This window comes from Vipera berus (genome assembly GCF_964194415.1).
Source record: "Vipera berus genome assembly, chromosome: 2".
NCBI lineage: Eukaryota > Metazoa > Chordata > Lepidosauria > Squamata > Viperidae > Vipera > Vipera berus.
Genome location: NC_138203.1, coordinates 153,648,658 through 153,663,171, shown reverse-complemented (window position 1 = coordinate 153,663,171; position 14,514 = coordinate 153,648,658). Strand labels below are relative to the sequence as shown.

General features: G+C 42.2%; 1 protein-coding gene across 3 annotated transcripts in view; it reads left to right on the top strand.

Annotated features, from left to right (window-relative positions):
• The first annotated feature begins 310 nt into the window (after positions 1-310).
• The window catches only part of TEX2 (testis expressed 2), a 104,193-nt gene continuing 89,989 nt past the window's right edge, over positions 311-14,514 (top strand). The window contains exon 1 of one of the 3 annotated variants that reach the window (XM_081319494.1): positions 311-491. The gene's annotated coding sequence lies outside the window, so the exon portion shown is untranslated. Of the gene's footprint in view, positions 497-659; positions 783-14,514 lie in introns of those variants that run through there. The other 2 variants (XM_081319493.1, XM_081319495.1) reach the window with 2 other exon arrangements.

The following is a 14,514-nucleotide window of genomic DNA, read 5'->3' as shown; positions in this document are numbered from 1 at the left end:
CCCGTGGGTGTATACGCGTATACACAAACACACACACGAACAGTAAACACACCCTAAAAAGTGAATGGCTCGCTAGGCCTGCGCTACGACCCTGCCCTTTCAGTTTGCTAAGCCTAAGAGGGAATGCGCGAGGGGGATCCCGGGCTAAGAGCTCCATCCCTCCTCGCTGGAGCAAAGAGGACCGCCAAGTGCCCCCGCTGCCTCGATTTCTCCCCCCCCCCCTCCGCCTCTCTCTCTCTCTCGCCTCAGCTCCCTTGCGCCTTTCACTGGGGAGGCGGTGCCTCGCGCAGACCCGCCCACCGGCGGGCTGGGCCGCCTCGGCGCTTCTGTCGGTCCCCGTCGCGCGTCTCCCTCGCGCTGCCGCCTGGCTCGCGCTGCCAGTGACGAGACAGGGCGAGCCTGGGGACCGTCCGGGCTGAGAGGAAGGAGCCGCCACGCCGCCCGCCCGGGCTGCCTTATGCCATGCCGTGCCATGCCGTGAGTTACCGCAGGTGAGGTAAGCCCGACGCTGCTTTCCCTGGCCGCCAGCGTTTGACAGGCAACCGCAGCCGCCTGGTGCAGTAGCGGCAGCAGGAGCCCGGGCTGAGGCTCCTCGAACCGCCCGCCCGCCTCCTTCCTTCCTTCTCTCCCTCCCTCCCTCCTCTCTCTCGGGCTGCTGGGAGGAGGAGACCTTCGGCCTCGGAGGCAGCGGAGTCTGTCTGGGCCTAGGGCTGCCGGGGCAAGGGAGCCAGCCAGCCCGCCAGCCTCTCCGGGGAGTCCACATGGCAGGCTGCGCAGGCAAGGTGAGCCCGAGCGGTTGGCATCCGCGGCGGGTCGAGGCTTTGTTTGGCCGGGGCCGCGGTTTGGGGGAGAAGCCGGTGAGTTGCAGAATCGCGCTTGACAAGCCGGGACCGCATTCCGGGAGCGAAGCTCTTTCGCGCCCCCGGGGACCTTTTGTCTGGACGGCGGGGCGAGGGAGCGCGTGCCTCTGAGCCTGAGAAGAGCGCGGGTCCCTGGCCGTTCGCGCCTGGCTTTGCCAGGAGGAGGAGGAGGAGGAGGAGGAGGAAGAGGAGGAGGAGGAGGAGGGCGCTGCACCTTCCTCGCCTCGGGACTGGTGGCACCTGAAGCGGGTCTGAGCTTCCGCCTTAGGCTGGTCCCTTCCCTGGCGACGCTTGGGGTGCGGCGAGACTTTGAGCCGACTTTCGGCGAGTGCGGGAAGCCGTGCAGGGTGCTAGTTGTTTACATTGCTGAGAAACTTACTCCCGGCAGCTCTTTTAGCCCGGGAACTTTTTTTCTCCCCTCTTCAGTTTTTACAGGCTTAAGAAAGAAGGTGGCGTGCTATGTCCTCCTCCTCCTCCTCCTCCTGCTCTCTCTCTTTCTTCTCCCTCCCTCCCTGTCTCTTCCTTCCTCTTCCTCCTTTCGTTTTCTTTCTCTCTTTCTCTCCCTCTCTCTACCCCTTTCCCTCCTCCCCCCCCTCTCTCTTTCTCTCTAGCTCCCGCCCCTCCGCCTCCCGGTATGGAGTAACCTAACTGCCAGATGCATCGTATGTTAGGAAGTAGCCAATGTAAGAAAGGTGGAGTTGTGACACTTGTCAGGGAAGGAAATCTGTGAAGAGAGAGGGATGGTTGTTAAGTAAAGAGATGCCTTTATAAATGGAGCTCTCTAAACAGAGCAGCAGAGAAGTTTTGGTTGAAGAGGTTGGGCATGAATTTCTCTAGGAAAGCTTTGTAAAAGAAGAGCCCTGTTAATTCTGCTGACTGCCAGGTGTTTGAATCAGTCTTCCATCCTTCCGAAGTCAGTAAAATGAGGACCCAGATTGTTGGGGGCAGTAGGCTGACTCTGTAAATTGCTTAGAGAGGGCTGTAAAGCCTGCAAAGTAGTATCTAAGTGCTAATGCTATTAAAGTACCCTTGCAAAAACAGGAATCTTGGTAACATCTTTTCTGACAAACAAATCTAGGAAAGCAGTTTTCTTTATCTGGTGCTCCCAAGGATGTGTTCAGCTGTAGCCCCCCCCCCCCCAATCCCTAGTAAGGGAATGTCATTACTAGAACACAACTGATAGCAGCAGTTTAAATTTTGGCTAAACTTATCTCTCAGTATGAAAAATTAAATTGGTGAAGGAGAACGGCTTTTTCTAATACTTGGTACTGCACAGATTGGTACTGTACTTGACTCAATTGCCACATGTTTGTTTTTTCCTAAGAAGGGGACTTGCCGACTGGCTCATTCTTTGGGGATAAGAAAAGTAGTTTTCGTAGAGAGGCTCTCAGGGGAGGAATTTATTTTTACATTGGACTCTGCTGTAGTTGAAATTTACAGGCAAATAGTCTGGGGACTTTCAGCTACAAGAAGAGCACAGTCTGTGCACTGTATTAAATTGATCTGGGTTGCCACTGAGTGATTCTGTGTTTTGTTTTGTTTTTAAACCAAAGTGGTGTTCAGAAGGTGAACTCCACCCACAGAAAGGGATTGTGAAGATCTTAAGGCAATTCTCCAATCTGACTGCTCTTGAAATTTGAGTCGGATTCTGATCTGTTCAGGTTTTACAAGCATTAGAAAGTTTACTGATTAGCTCTGGCATAAATGTCATACAGGGACGCGGTGGCTCAGTGGGTTAGGACGCTGAGCTTGTTGACCAGAAGGTCGGCAGTTTGGTGGGTCAAATCCCGAGTGCCGCGTAGCAGAGTGAGCACCTGTTACTCGTCCCAGCTTCTGCCAACCTAGCAGTTCGAAAGCACGTAAAAATGCAAGTAGAAAAATAGGGACCACTACGGTGGGAAGGTAACAGTGTTCCGTGCGCCTTTGGCGTCTAGTCATGCCGGCCACATGACCACGGAGACGTCCTCGGACAAGCGCTGGCTCTTCGGCTTTGAAACGGAAATGAGCACCGGCCCCTAGAGTCTGAAATGACTAGCACGCATGTGCGGGGGAACCTTTACCTTTACCTAAATGTCATACAAGACATAGTACTCTGACTTGGATTGATTTTGGAAAGGTTAAGCAGTGGTGGACCTAGATTGGGGACCATTAGGAAATCCCAAAGCTGTTTAAAAAGGAAGAAGGCAGTCGCAAATACCTTCCACAAAGTTGCCAAGAAAATTGTATGGGTACGTCCATGAAGACACCGGGAGTTGAGTTAGACCTGAAGGATAGCATAACTTCTAAAAGAGCTTATTAGGGTTTGATCTTCTGAAATCTTAAGGTGACAGAATAAGATGGGATGTTACCAAGTTTGAAGTGCTGTGGACGAAGGTAATTCAAAGTCAGCTAAAAGGCAAGATTTTTTTTTTCTTGGATGTTTGCTTAAAATTTTATTTTTGTTTTCTGGAACTAGGCCAGATTTTTAACTTCCATGAAAAAAAACACAGAAGATCAAATGTATTTCTTCAAATTATCTTTTAATATACATTTCAGAATATACATTTATCTGAATACTTTAGCACTTGTTAAAAGTGCTTATTAAAGCATTTAAATGCTTTAGCATTTATCAGAATGCTTTTTACAGCAAGCATGTAGTTTATAATGATTGATTTTTTACAGTATGTAAATTCAGGTTGAAATTCTTTTACAAGCACAGCAATCAGGAAACATTGTATCTTCAAAATGTGTTAATAATAAACCAAAACTAACATTTCCACAACATCAGTAGGACAATATGCTCTTGAACAATTTCCCAAATTCCATTATAATATCTGCCTTTCAGCTACTTTCTACCGTACAAGATACTGTAGAAATCAGATTTAGATTTGCACAATTAACTGTAACCTTTGCTTGAATGTTAACTTTCATGGAGCCTTGTAACCTGAGCCTCCTGAAACATTTATTTTTGTGTCTTAGGGTGAGTGTTGACCCCTGGTGATCACTGGACAAGCCCTTGCAGGCTTCTTGGCAAGGTTTTTCAGAAATGATTTGCCCTTGTCTGTTTTCTAGGGCTGAAAGAGAGTGACTGGCCTAAGGTCACCCAACGGGCTTCATATCTAAGGCAGGACTAGAACTCAATCTCCTGGTTTCTACCCTGGTGCCTTATCCATTACACCAACCTGGCTCTCCTGAAGCATTGAAGAAATGTTTAAAATAATTATTTCAATGTATTTCAGTGTGTGTTAATCTGCATAGGATTAGAGTTTTGCAATTATACATTGCTAAACCAGCATGTAATATGAATTGTTTTTAGTCAACAACGAACTCCCTTTCATCTCTCTTGAGATAAGTTTAATACTAAGGAGGTGTTTACATAATATGCTAGGTCTGGTTTGTTCCGTTATGGATTATTAAATAAACCACAGCTTGCTGGGTTTGTCCAACTATAAACTATAATCCATCTTTGTAAACCGGTGTCTGAATTTGAATTCTTCACCTCTATTGTGGAATTCATGCATTAGTCTAAGGCAGGCATGTCAAACTGCCAGATGCGTCATGCCAAAACCGTGCCCACCCCATTGCCGGCAATGGGGAAAAAGTCGTGTGACATCATGTGATGTCGCAAGTTTGACATGCCTGGTCTAAGGCCTCAGTCCCCAGACTGCACTGTGGTGCCATGGAGCACCTCAATAAACTCACAGCAGTGCTGTGGGATGTTTTAGATGTTTTAGCACAATGATTCCCAACATCTGTCAGATACTGTATAAACTACCAGCTCACAGTAATTCACAATTTTGGCCTAGGCATTGTGAAAGAATTATTGAAATAGGGCACCGTGAACTAAGCATCTGTGAATGTCTGCTCTAAAGCATGGTTCATTTGAACATAATATACTGAACAGACCACAACAGACTGAGTATGTGGTCCACAAACTATTACTTATAAACTTTAGCTTTGGTTATACAACAACCAAAATTAAACAGCTATTTTATGGCTTAGGATTTATGAATTCTGTCTAATTATGCTGAACCTGCTTTGGGTTCCAGCTACTATTCTTGTAATCTGGCACTGGAAGATCTTTCAAAGAACATTAAAGGTAGCCAGATTGGTTTATTCTGATGAGTCAAATCATGCTCTGTTGTGTTGTATAAGTGCTGGTTGTCTTTTGGCTAAATATATTGTGTCGTGGTAAAGACGTTGGACTACCACTAGGAAAATTTAGACTGAAGTTCACTCTCTGCCATGAAAACTCAGAGGGAGGTTTCTGTGGCTCAATTTACTTTGTAGAACTATTGCAGATAAATATTGGAAATAAGGTGAAGGGAGATGTCTTTGAAAGTTATCTTGAGGATTTGGAGAAAAGTAGGTATGTGAATCTAAAACACAAATTTAAATAATGGCATACTTTTGTGTGCACATCTTAGTTTTATTAAATTGCAACTTGTTGAAGAAAAACCTCATCACTCAAAAAGACTTCACTATTGTTTGATTTTTGCAGTAATGCCCGCTATATAAAGGTAAGTACAGAGCTCAGCCTATTAACCCATGTTGAGCTGAACCAAGCTATTCAGTCTGGTTGGATTTACACAACAGACTGAACTGAAAACTAGCTGATCACATTTCAGCTTTGCATTTTGTGTGAACCCAGCCTGGATCAAGTCTGTAGCTATTATTGCTGGGAAAAATACAGTGTTATTGTCAGGAGTGGGGACACTTATAGGAGAATGCCAGGCTGTAAGTGGGTTACTTTCCTGTGAGAATAGAATTTTCCTGGTGAAACTGTATCCTAAGATGCATGATGGAGAGAAATAGAGCAGACCTCTGTGTATCTCTTTCCAGGGAGTACTTTTTCTACACAAACATCCATCCATCAAGAACATTCTCTGTAAAGCCGTCTAGGCTGTCCCTGTTCATAGTTTCTCCTCAGCCCAGCCCTGCAGTAAGCAAGGCCTTATGACATAGCAAGAACAGCCAGCATTTCTGGATTATGTCATGCTTCCTGGGCATCAGCTGCTTGTTTTGGAGCAAAACTACAAAGGCGTGATCTTTGTTCCAGATACCATTCAGGCCTAAGCATTTCTAGAAGGGCACCTTTCCATAATAATGCAGTAAGATTAATTTCTTGGCAAGTATCATAACCTGAGAAGGGTTTTTTTAAAAAAGCAAAAGTAAAGCTGCAACAGGTGCATTTTTGTGTAAAGCTGTGAGTGTAATAAGAAGGAAAGTGACTTGCTCTCAGTTTGCAGGTGTTGTACATCTTACATTATGGCTTTGTCAGAGCTAAACAATACGTTATGAAAACATGATGTGCATCAGTATCTTTGCTCCCTGTGAGACCAGTTAAGCATAAGAGAACATAGATTTGTCTTTCCGTCAACTGAGTTTAGATGTATGACTGGAGTAATGGCTGAAAACGAAGCCTTACGATTTCCATTAATTTGATTACAGGTTGGCTTGCTTGCGTCAAAAGTATTAGCTGCTGTGCCTGAAAATATAAATGTATACTCCTGCTTTGTCCTAGATTAATTGATAAAAAAATCATCTCCTTCTTTTCAAGAGAAGAGAATGTAATGGATTTGTTTCCAGGTAAACTTGCATTGCTGAAATGAGCTCTTGGGATTTTAATGATCATTTTTGACTGTGATAGGAGGAAGAGCCTTGCCAAGCTCCCTTCCTTTCTTCCCCCATACAAAGTTATCTTGCAAAAGACTGAGTATTCATTGTTGGGAAAGATCTGGACATTAAATTCTGATTTTTGACTAGACAGAACCATAATATTAACTCTTATCCTCCATTCACTTCAATAATGACTTCATTAAATAACAACGAAAGGTGTACTAAATTTTGAAACAGCTATTTGACCTTAGCAAAAAAAGTTCTGACCTTGAAACTGTCCTGTTTTGCAGTAAGGTTAGAATTGCCTTTTAAAAATACACAATTCAGATACCTTGCTTCTGTTCTAAGGACTAAATATTTTACATATTTCCAAAACGATAACAAAAAAACAGCTTCAACAGTGCTTCTTGCAATTTGGAGGCATTGATGTAATTCATTTTTGAATATTATATTTGTTTCTTACTAACTCCAGAATAGTTCTCTGTTTAGGATTTGGTAACCCTAGTCTTTCTGTATGCTTTACAATTAGCTTGTACTTGAACTGTGGGAAGATATATAAATTGTACCTGCACCTGTCATTTACATAGTAATAATTAGTTTACATTTGCCTTAGGATTGAACAGGTGATAAATCCACGGCCTTGCTGAATGCCTTTGCTGTGCTTTTTGAAATGAACCATTGTATAGAACTTTTTTTGTGCTTCCTACCTAGTTATGATGGTGAGATTTGTACGGATGGGAAGCAGTTTCTGATTCAGTACTAACTTTGTGACTGTGTAGCTTTCAAATACACTGATGTGATTCTGAAAAGACCTTGAAGATCTAAGGCTATCTGCGGAGCGGCTCAAGTTGATTACACTAACACTATTGTCAGTGTTTATTGATTGCATTATTGTTGTGTCTCCTGCTGTTTAAATTTATTGATAACATGCTGAGGATGGCACTTTTTGTAACTTTTCAGCATAGCCTCCACATGCAGAATGCGGCATGTAAAATGATCAGTTTCTTGTTTTGGGCAAGAAACACTTGAAATGGAATTTGTTCCTGTACGTTATTTGGTGTGCCTTTTTTTTCTTCAAGAGAACTTTAAACACTTTGCATGAAGTGACTCTGCGAAAGCAGATAATAAAATAGTAGTGTTTCTGTTTGAAATGTAGCAGATATAATTGTAAAACTGGTCTTACCAGCCTCCTTTCTCTGCATTTTCTGTCCTTAGTATAAAGTTTGAATACTAACAATTTCATTTGAGTCTTCACTCCCAGAAAAAAATATTTATTTTTAGAAAGTGAACCAAGTGATGTTGAACTTTATGGCTTTTTGAGGCATACTTTCTTTTACAGTTGCTGTCACAATATAAGAGCTCCACCTAAGAACTATATCTAGAAATGCAGCTTTGCAGTGTTTCTTCCTTTAGATGAAATAAACATACATTTGTATGTACTTACTAAGCCAAATGACTTATGGGAGATTATGGAGCCCCTTGGGAGCTCATGGAAGTTTTAAGACAGCCCTAGTGAATACATGAATGAATGAACCTTTACAACCATGTATACATTGAGATTGGCTGAGCCTCCCTTCGTGCCCCCACCCCCCAGCTTACAGTGACACAAACCCTCCATCTTATTACACCATGTGAACTAATTGCACAACACACCAGCCTCGCAAGTCAATTATGCATAAAGTTTATAAAAATTATTTCCCGTTCAAAACCCTAACAGCCCATGGATAAAAGCTGTTTTTCAGCCTGATGGTGCGGCTGGCTGTACTCTTATATCTCCTACCCGATGGTAGGAGAGTAAAGAGATACCGTCCAGGGTGTGAGTCATCCCTGAGAATTTTCCTCACTCTTCCAAGGCAGCGAGCCCTGGCAATGTCATCCAGTGGTGTCAGGGGACAGCCCACAGTGTCTTGTGCTGTGCTCACCACCCTCTGTAATGCCTTCCTATCTGCAGCTGTCAGACCAGCATACATGAATGATTGACACTGTACTGATCTTTGTATACCTGGAGTCCTCCTTTCTGGGACCATCATTGACTCCCTGCAGATGTGTTGGGACTGCATGTTCTGTATAACTAACACCAAATGGTCACAGTGAGAGAGGCAATGTAATTAACCACACTTTCACATCTTTAATTATCATTTGAATGTTAAGTTCTTGAAATTTCCTATCTATGAAATAATACTGCTCCACAGCTGCAATCTCAGCCTCAGTAAAAATTTTATGGAACTCCATGAGATAGGCTCATAGGTCTGGAAAGGACCTTAGAGGTCTTCTAGTCCAACCCCTGCCCAGGGAAGGAGGAGTCCTTATACCATCCCAGGCAAATGGCTATCCAATATTTTCTTGAAAACCTCCAGTAATGGAGCACCCACAACTCCAGGAGGCAAGCTGTTTCACTGATTAGCCATTCCCACTGTCAGATATTCCTCCTTATTTCCAGGTTGGCTTTCCCTCTAATGAGCTTCCACCCATTGCTTCTTGTCCTACCATAAATGCTATGGAAAATAAATTGACCCCTCTTCCCTGTGACAGCCCTTCAGGTATCGTGTCTCCCTTAAGCCTTCCTTTCATAGCTAGTTCCCTTAGCTATTTGTCACACAATTTAGCCTCCAGATCCTTTATCATCTTTGTTGCTCTTCTCTGCACTCTTTCTAAGGCCTCGGCCTTTTTTGTATTGTGGCAACCAGAACTGGATGCAGCATTCAAAATGTGGCCTTGCTAGTGCACTATGGAGCAGTACTATCAATTCCCATGAACTTGATGCTATCATTCTGTTAATGCAGCCTAGGAGCCTGAGTTGGCTTTTTTTTTGGCAATTTAGTCCTGCATTTGGTCTCTTTGCACAGAAGCATATTACCGCCTTTCCCTTTTGAGGATGAATCATCTTCTTTTCTTGTGAAATATTGCAGCTATAATCTTGAAACAGGGTCTGAACTGATCCAGCATAAAATATTGAACTGCAAAATGTGTCTTGCCGAAGAAGCTTTCAAAGAGAAAATGTCGATCTTGTATGCCATGTTCTAAATATTGACGTGGTCATCTTAGTGCTCCTTTAGGAAACAGAGGCAACTCCTTGTTTATTGCCTCAAATATAAAAATATAGAAGCCTTCTTTTGAACACTTTACAATCAAACAACAGTACAGCATTTCAGGTATGCTAAAGGAGATAGAAACTAACCATGCCATTTGTCACTGATACAGTTAAGTGTGATAGTTTAAGCTTTTATAAGCTCTTTTTGGGGGTCAAAAGAAATAGGGATTCAGAGAGAGAGAAATGTTCTTTTGAAAATAGCTTTAGACTCTCCATTTATGCTTGAAGGGTTTATATGACTGATGATCAGGAAAAGGTAACCTGTTGCTTCCATATGTTTGTATCTTCTATACATTTTTGACATTAGCCATGTTACTTAAAGCTAATGAAAGTTAATACATCCACAATGGTTTGCTATAGATAAATGATTGTAGGATCCTTGGTACTCTCTGAGCTTGGTTGTTTTCTTGCAGGCATTTCATTATCCAATTAGGTAACATCATCATGCTAGCACAGATGATGTTGCCTATTTGGGTAATGAAACGTCTGCAAGGAAACAACCAAGCTCGGAGAGCACCAACAGCCCCACAGTTGAACCCTGAGCTACAAGTATTCTCTTCCATTAATAATTGGCTACAAAATGAAATGGTATCCAAACTGAAAGAAATCTATAGAAATGTTAAAAATTCCAAGTGGAGAACAAACATCTGAGAAACAATGCATTTTTTCCCCCAGAAAATGTATCTATATTTTTAGTGTGGTTCCAATTTAAATACAGTTTTGCAAATACTGCCATCTTGTGTGTAACGTTTGTCCTGTTACTTCGTACCATTGTCCTTTCTTGAATAAGTGGTAAACAAAAGATTGTGTGAAATATAAACCCAAACATCTAGGTCTCAATCTTTTAATTGTGAACTTAAAAAAAAAGAACCTGGTTGACATGAGTCATTAAAGCTCTCCTGTTGAAGGCTCCTCCTTCAGTTTTTTAAAATGGTGTGCTTTTATCTTATTTAGGCGGGGTAGTTTCAACAGAGTTGCCTAATTCTGTCCTTCCTTCCATGTTGTTTTAATCTTCTATAGTATTATTTACTTCTGCAGAAACCTGAAAGCATTACTCCGCAGCAGGAAGTAAGTGCATTTTAATCATGGAGCAAGCAAGCAAGTTGCCTAGCTTTGCTAGAATTACTGAAGTTAGACCAAAGTAGTAAAAGCCTGAGTCATAGACTTAACCATGATACTTTAGATTGAAAGTAAGGAAAGCCGCATTTAAAGACTTTCCTGATAAGTAAAACAAAAAAATACTTTATTGTTGGCTTGGCCCCTGTTAATGATCCTAATTCTTTATTTGCCTTGAACTATTTTTATTAAAGGTGACTCCACATATGTAATCTAAAGTGGTCCAAGCAGTTTGCTGCCTTGACAGAACAAACCTGATTAGATAATAAAATCTGCACCAAAGGCTTTAGAGCAGGGGTCTTCAAACTTGGCCCTTTTATGACTTGTGGACCAACTCCCAGAATTCCTCAGCCAGGCATGCTGGCTGAGGAATTCTGGGAGTTGAAGTCCACAAGTCATAAAAGGGCCAAGTTTGAAGACCCCTGCTTTTAAAGCATCGTTTCTCAGCCATTATTCAACCTGAGCCAAAGCTAGTTGGGGAATTCTGGGAGTTGAAGACCACACATCTTAAAATTGCTAAGATTGAGAAACACTGATTTAGAGTTTTCAAGATTTTACATGGGTATCTTCAGAGATGTTGGGACTTTGCTTCAGGTTTGCACTCACAAGAACAATAATCCCCACCCATCCTAATATGCACAAAGTATATCTTAAAGTAGTCATTTTTAGAGATCATTTTCTGTTTATTGGTTTTAAATAAAGAGAGGAAGGTGTGATGGGAGCCTCTGTAAGAAACATGGTTTCGTATTAATACTGAGTCAATAAAACATTTCTTTAAAAAATCATTTAACAGTTGAGAATATTATTTGTTTTTAATTCACTGTTTACAGGATATACAGTATATCTAGTACAGATTGGATCAGAGAAATAATTTATATTTCATAATTTGTATATATGTAGGAAAGGCATCATTTGGTAACTAACTTTCCATAAGGTATTCCATAAGATATTTATTTATTCCATAAATAAAAACTTGAGAATACAACCATGGTAAACCTTATTTAGGTATTAAATTTATGTGTCACCCATTTCCCCGATAAGTTGTTTCTTCTCTGCATAAAATAAGAGAAGTATGCCATATAATTTACTTGTCTTCTGTTCAGTTATAATTGTTAGTTTTGCATTTTGAGAGTTAGGGCCTCTCTTTTCCTATACTTTTATTGTTGTTAGTCTTAAAGCAGTGGTATGGGTTTGATCAGTAGATTTTGGACCTTTATTAAAATAATTATCTTTTCAAAAGCGTAAGTTTAGAACATGAAACGTGCCTCCTTAGAATCTACAGAGCATTTCCAAGCTTTCCATATTCAGTTCATCTTGTTTTTAAACTGTTTGCTAACGAGTGAAAAGTACTGGTCATGTGGCGTAAGGTGAAGAAATATACAGCTTACATTTATTCATACAGTATTTATGATTACTTTATCTCATCATTTATGATGGTGCTTCATCTCAGCAGATAAGAATACCTTGGCAATATGGTTGGGCTCAATGCTAAGCAGGGTTGGGTCCTGGTTAATATTTGAACGAGAGATATCAGGAAATCACAATGGCTAGTTAAAAAGCATTCCAGAACATGGAAACAATACAGAGGGCATGTGTGGGCATAACCACGAAATCATCAGACTTTATGTTTTTTTTACTGGTTGCTTCACAATGCTACTTTATATATTAAATGCTAATTAATTGGTTAAGAATGTATGGTTTGTTTCTCATTTGAGGGAGGAGTCACTTGGTAAGTCAGTAGTATATAGTTCCCTTTTTGTAAAGTTTCATCTTCCTAAAAGTTTGCAAAAGGTTTTGTGGCTGCTCTCCCTTCCCTCTTTCCTGCTGTGCTTCCATGGCTTGAAAGTATTTAGAAGTGTTTGCATTTGAAGTCCCGTGGCATTCATTCATGCTGTGACTCATATTGTCAGTTGAAAATGTGCTGCATACTTTTTTTTACCTGAAAATAAACTTTGCAAATGATTTTGCCAAGGAAATTTGGCTTCTGAAATGTGTACATTGTGCTATAAATTATGGGGGTAGTGGACTTGGTTGTCTGTAAGTTATGCTTCTTAAGAGTTGGCTAACATGAAACTACCAGAAACAGAACTAACAAGGTTAAGGCAAACTTTGTGTTGTGATCCTCCAGGGGTTCATAAGCAATTGACGTTCACAATCTTTTACAAAACTTGATCAACCTTACATGGGAAGAGTGGAAAAGTGGTTAAAATTTCACTTCATCAGCTCCAGGGAACAGTTGGGATACTGCAAGTTTGAAAAACCCCATATTATACAAATTAGTCCAGTTTATAAAATTTTAATTTTATCTCTCAACCTTAACCCCAATTTAGATTTGGAGACGATCTAACTCCAGAAGACTCTAGGGGGTGTCAAACTCAATTTCATTGAGGGCCGCATCAGCATTGCGGTTGCCCTCAGGGGGCCGGGTGGGTGTGGCCTGGGTGGGCGTGGCCTACTGGGTGGGCGTGGCTAGAGTGCGTATGGCCTACTGGGTGGGCGTGGCCAGCTCTACATCGTTCGCATCAAGGGTGCCTATGGGGGCCTGGGCAGGAGTGGGACAGATCTGAGGGTCTCTGGCAGAAGGAGGGTCTCTGGGCCAGGGCCAAGGCAGAGGGGGCCGTTCCCTCACTGTTTCCAGGATGGCTTCGTGGGCCGCATGAAACCACTTCGCGGGCCGGATCCGGCCCCCGGGCCTTGTGTTTGACATGTCTGCTCTAGGAAGTTTACAATAAAAAAAAAGTCCTGTGCGTTTGGCCAAAATACACACTCTATATTAACATAAAATATAACTGATAGGGATTTCCCCATGCACCTTACTTAGCCCAAGGCCTGGGAAAACAACCTGATTTTTAAAGGCTTTGGGGACATCATCAGGATAGGAACTAAACCCATCACTTTGACTTTGATTTCCTTGTGGCATTCATGTGATTTTGTGTCTGCGAAACCTTTTTTAGTTGACTACTATTATGCGATTTGAAGAAACAAAGGCTGCAATTGGAGGTGTCAGCTGTACTCAGTGGTGTTTTTTGCACTATGTTTTTCCACTGGTATTTTCTTATGTTAGCCCTAATTGCTATAAAAAAGCATCCCTGTGGAGAAATGCCATCAAGAAGTAAAAAGCACTTTGAGGTCTTGTTTAGACAGAGTATTGTTCTTCTGGATGCCTGATTTTAGTGTTAAAATTCCTTTGAAGACTGTTGACATAATTATTCTTAGGTCCATGTTCCAATGGAGGACTAAAAAGAACAGAGGATACCTTCAAAGGAGTTACATAATCAGAGCACTATTTTTTATTTATTTTTATTTTAATCCCATTTATATCCTGCCCTTCTCCGAAGACTCAGGGCGGCTTACAAGCTTAGCAGTAGCCTTCATTCTATGTATATGCCTGCTTATTAGGGCTTTCACACACACCCCAGCGGCATTATTACAAAGTCAGCTTAATTGCCCCCAACAATCTGGGTCCTCATTTTACCTACCTCGGAAGGATGGAAGGCTGAGTCAACCTTGAGCCTGGTGGGATGCAAACCTGCACTAATTGCAGGCAGCTGGTGTTACTTAAGGAGGCATTAGCCCACTGCTCCACCAAGGCTCTCTGCTACTGACCTACCAGATCGCAGCTTGCACCAAACTACCGTGTTCCCCCGAAAGTAAGACCCAGTCTTATATTATTTTTGCCTCCAAAAGAGGCATTAGGTCTTATTTTCGGGCGGTGTCTTATATTTTGCGTGACACCTGCCTTGCCTCAGTGGTGGCAACCAACAGCCCCATCCAGCAGGAGCCCGCATGGCAGGTGGGTAGGGGCTGGAGCTGCCCCACGCACCCCGCACCCGTTTCCTTCAGTCCCCC